The following is a 5175-nucleotide window of genomic DNA, read 5'->3' as shown; positions in this document are numbered from 1 at the left end:
TAGGCTCCCACAAAGCCAGTACGCGCAGTAGGATCAAAACCCAGTGCCATTGTTCTTGACTTCTCAGCAGTCCTCATTGTCAGCTATGTTCAGCAAGTCTGGTTTTATCCCATGCTTTTTCAGACCCAGTCCAGCTGGCCTTGGTGAGTTCTTGATAGGACATCCCCATTGTCTCAATGTGTGGGTGTACCCTTCGCTGTCCTGAGTTCCTTGCCTGTGCTCTCTTCTCCTTCTGCTCCTGATTGGACCTTGCTTTCTCTTTTTAAAAATCTATTCCATCAGGTCCAAATCAGGAGCAGATGAAATAGATTTTTAAAAAGAGAAAGCAAGCGGAGCATGCGCATTCATTTCAAGCTGCTTCATGACTGCAAAAGCAAAGCGACCAGCCCCAGGATCCCACTGCCGGGAATTCGTGCTGCCACCATCAACTGTGCCTTCACACGGGGAGCCACAATAAAGCCCTTGCTCTCTTAAGGTGCTGCTTCTCAGAAATTTGCTCATACCGCGAGAAAAAGAAGAAACTCACTCATTAAAACTGCTTGCTGAGTTCTGGTCCACTAAGACACAAACATCTTAATGAGAGTAAATGTGCAGGGACTCTTTTAAAAAATGAAAGAACTATCTGTGTAAAAGGAAGTAAAGATGGAGTAGGCAAGGCTAAGTGAGCTGAAAACGCCACTTTCCCTTAGGTGGCCGCATCCCAGATGACCTTTCTGTCTAAGGGCGGTCCCGAAAAGCTCTCGAATCAAGGTAAACCAGGAGAGTCTGTCTCCTGGTAAGTTACACCTTGGCATCACCACTCTGCTGAGTTATTGGTGGCTGAGGTTTAGGGGGATGGGAGCATGGTCCCAGTGCCTCCAGAAGGTAGCAGCTGCTGTTCCCTCCGGGACAACTGCTCTTTACCTTAGAAAGTCTGTTTTGGGTATTTATGGAGCTAAAGAACCATCGGTGGGGCGTGAAGCAGGTGTTATTAGTACACTGTGATTGCGAGCTTGGCAGGTCAGTGAAATCTTAAAATGCAGATAGGATGTATACATTAGGTTTAAGTGTATTAGTGTTTGCCTGGCTGTATGCATTTGTGTAATGCAGCTCTTCAGGATCCTTTAGAACTGAAGGGAAAAGATGGTTGTGAGCTGCCACATGGATGTTGGGAACAAAAGCCAGATCCTCTGCAAGAGTAGTAAGTGTTCTTAACCACTGAGCCATCTCTCCAGTCCTGGGTATAGATTCTCCTATGCTTTACCCTAATAACTTCTGCTTGCTGAGTTGGTGTGTCTTGCTAAAATGTTCTCGGTGTCAATAAAGAATCAACGGATGCCCATTCCCGTAACAAGTTTATTGCCATAGCAAACCCAGACCAGACCCAGGCCTGGAGCACACTATAGACTAGGAACTAGAAGTAAACACTTACTTCTGATTTGTTTATCTTTGTCTTTGTACTGATTTTTTTTCATGAGATTAACATGAACTATCAAATCCAAAATAATAGAGAACGTAACATTCCAGAAAAAAAGAAAAGAAAAGAAAAATAGACTGGGGAAGAGACCTCGTCAGTGCTGAAGTCACAGAGAATGTCACACAGTATAATTAGCTGACACAGCAAACTGACCCAATAAATGACTATTTTTAGAGGGATTTAAACATTAAGTCCTAATAATAACTTTCTGGCTCTCTTTTTGCTGTTTCTCAGATATCACTTATCTCAGATCTTAGGGGGAACTTCTTATGAGAGCATTTATTTGACTCTTGGTCACCCTTGACCACTGTATTAGATATAAATAAAGACACATACAAAATGCCTTTAAGTTATTTGAGTCCCATTACAGACAGTAACATTTTTATTTTTAGGTAGGATTTATTTTTATATTCTGGAAATGGTGGGGGCTGGAGACACAGGCAGTTGTGATTAATCTGTGTGCTGGGAATTGAACTTGGATCCTGCAAGAGTAGTGCATGCTCTTAACCACTGAGCCATCTCTCCAGCACATTTGTTTATCTAGCTATCTATTTATTTACGTGGATATTTACTTCTTTATGGTTGGGGCTCTACCAATCAGCCTCTGCCTCTGAAGCGCTGGGATTCAAGGCGTGCCTCAATGCTGCTCAGCTCAGCCCATTTATTTAAATGCTTCACAAGCAAATTTCAACTAAATTTAAGAGGCTACACTCAAAAGCGAGTCGCAAAATCAATTCTGTTCTTAGGTGAACAGAAAAATCTTGTCAACTTTTCAATAAAAGAACAGTCAGTGGTAAATGAAAAGTAAGCAAGCTTTATATTCCGCCATAAGACAGAATTTGGCTCTTCCAGAAAGCCCTTAAAACACACCGCACATCGATTTCAGCAGTGAAGCAACCATCTAGGCCTAGTTTCAGGTAAGAAAAATCCAAACTGGCTTTGAAAACTTTTGTCTCATTCCTGAGCTCATTTATAAATCAAGTTTCAAGAACTTCATAAATTGCTTCCAAGGCGGAAACATTTTTCCTCAAGACAATTCGTTCCCTTCAAATATCATTAAAGTGTGATTGGCACAGGGCCCTGTGCCAGAGGAGCTGACACCCAGAGGGAGAAGCACACGACACGACACTAATAGGGAAACAGGTGCCAACTGGCTCTAAGTTGGCAACTTCATTGCCTAAAAAAACAGGCTATCCAGGCGAAGGCAGTGTTGATGAGAACCAATAGAAATTTTTTCAGCAGTACTATTCTTCTTGGCATGGGATAAATCAGGACTGCAAATGTCACCTTAGTCATCCCATAGCACAGATGCACCCTGGAAGCAGCTAAACTTAAGGCCAACATCTCACAGAAATTCCTCTAGCAAGCTGCTACTAAGCTTGGGCATCACTCACAAAGGTGATGGCTCCTCCCCAAAATTGTGACTATATGTAATTAATGTGTTTGGACCAAGATAATCAGGAAACACAGTAAACAATTTGGGGGAAACAATATCTGGAAAAATTATTCTTTATTAAATCTCTTCTTCACTTCATCTAGTACAACCATTGTAGCAAACATATCATGAATTGGGATTACTGTCCCAAGAAGAATCCTCATGGATACTTGTCTTAATGCTGTGATAAATGCCATGACCAAAAGCGACTTGGGGAGGAAAAGGTTTATTTGGCTTACATTTCTACATTTCTAAAGGAAGTCCGGGCAGGAACTCAAACAGGGCAGGAACCTGGAGGCAGGAGCTGATGCAGAGGCCATGGAGGGGTGCTGCTTACTACTTTGTACCTCCCCTGGGGTGGCACCACCTTCAGTAGTCTGGGACCACCCACATCAATCAGAAATTAATAAAATGACCTACAAACTTCCCTACAGGCAATCTGGTGAAGGCATTTTCATGTTTTGCCATTCTTCCTCACAAATAATGCTAGCTTATGTCAAATTGACAGAAACAAACAAACAAAACAAAGGCAACTAGCATAATACTTCAGCTCCTCTGGGCCAACTACCATGCTTGAGAATTTGCAGCCCGTGATGAAAAGTTCAGTAAAGTTGATAAAAGTGACAGTTGAACAAAGCTCACAAGGAAGGACAGGGGTAACCAGTAATAGGAAGATTTTATATATATATATATATATATATATATATATATATATATATATATATATATATATATATATATATATATTCTCGATCTGCTGCTATTCTCCGCTCTCTTTGAGACAGCCCTGGTCATGTCTAGTCTGCTAGCCATGTTCAGTCTACCTCTTTTTCTCACTGTTCTAGACTCTTCCAGACACCTCCAATCCGTTCCCTCTTTCACATCTATAATAAAAAACCTTCCCCTTAACCATAACATGGAGCTGTCACATCAGCAGTTTGCACAAAGATAGTTTCAAAGAGAGAGAATGGCCCAAATGGGGAAGAGAAGAAAAAAATGCCTGTGAAGTGGCAATAGCAGCCAAAATGGAGGCGGGGACAAGTAAGAGGGAGCTATGAGATGTCTTTCAGGTCAACCTTACCGGAAATCAGTTAATGTAACTAGAGAGAGAGAAGCAGGATCATACAGATAATTCAAAAAGCAAACACCTACATTGTATGGGGAGGGGCAGTTCCATAATTCCTTCTTTGAACTTTAGTGCTTTATTTTTTTTCTTTTAAAATAGTGTCTCTGTATATAGCTCTGGCTGTCCTAGAGCTCACTATATAGGCCAGGCTTATCTTGAACTGACAGAGATAACCCTTGCCTCTGACTCTTGAGTGCTGGGATTCACGTCACACACCACCAGACTGGGGCTGTTTTATTGTTAAGGCAGTAGACATTCCTGGGCAAGGTAGATGTCTCAGTGGGTAAAGACACTTGCCACCAAGCCTGATGACTTTAGTTCAAGCTCGATGAAAACCAACTCCCGTGAGTTGTCCTCTTATGTCTCCATCTGTGCTGTGAGGCACATGCCTGGCCACCCCACCCAAAGGATGATGTTCTTTAAACAGGCAAATGAGAAAGTTGCCAAACAAAGCAACCCTAATTATCTGCTTTCTAGAACATGAAAGGTAAAAGCACCACATTTGGGGGAAAGGCTTTTTCTGTTGTGTAGGGATGGAGGAATTCTACAGCTCTTGCAAACTTCTTCCATTTATTTCTATTATCCTGGAAAACATTCCTTGTATCTTAAGAGTCTATTCCAAAATGATCAATTTGAAACTGAAAACTAAAAAGGTGAGGGTTGGCATGATAGCTCAGTTGGTGAACTGTTTGTCTGCCATTCTGGAAGCCCTGAGTTCAATGGTCAGCATCAGATAAACCATGCTGTCGGAGGTTTCGATCCTGCCTGGTTTCTGTCCTCCCACCAGCCATTTAGCCCCAAAGAAATCACACAGAGGTCTATATTAATGATAAACTGATTGACCCATTAGCTCAGGCTTTTTATTAACTTTGTAACTTACATTAGCCCATTATTCTAGTATATGTTATCCACATGGCTCAGTACCTTTTTCAGTGGGGCAATCACATCTTCCTTCTTCTGTGGTTGGGGCAGGACTGCAGAGGAACAGGCTTCCTCCTTCCCAGAATTCTCCGGTTCTCCTTGACCCGCTTCTACTTCCTGTCTAGTTGTCCTGCCTATACTTCCTACCTGGCTACTGGTCAATCAGCATTTATTTAAAACATAATTGACAGAATATAGACAATTGTCCTGCACCAAAACCAGGAATGTAATTTGAAA

Source organism: Microtus ochrogaster, chromosome X, assembly GCF_000317375.1.
Source record: "Microtus ochrogaster isolate Prairie Vole_2 chromosome X, MicOch1.0, whole genome shotgun sequence".
NCBI classification, from domain to species: Eukaryota; Metazoa; Chordata; class Mammalia; order Rodentia; family Cricetidae; genus Microtus; species Microtus ochrogaster.
This window is presented reverse-complemented; position numbering follows the sequence as displayed.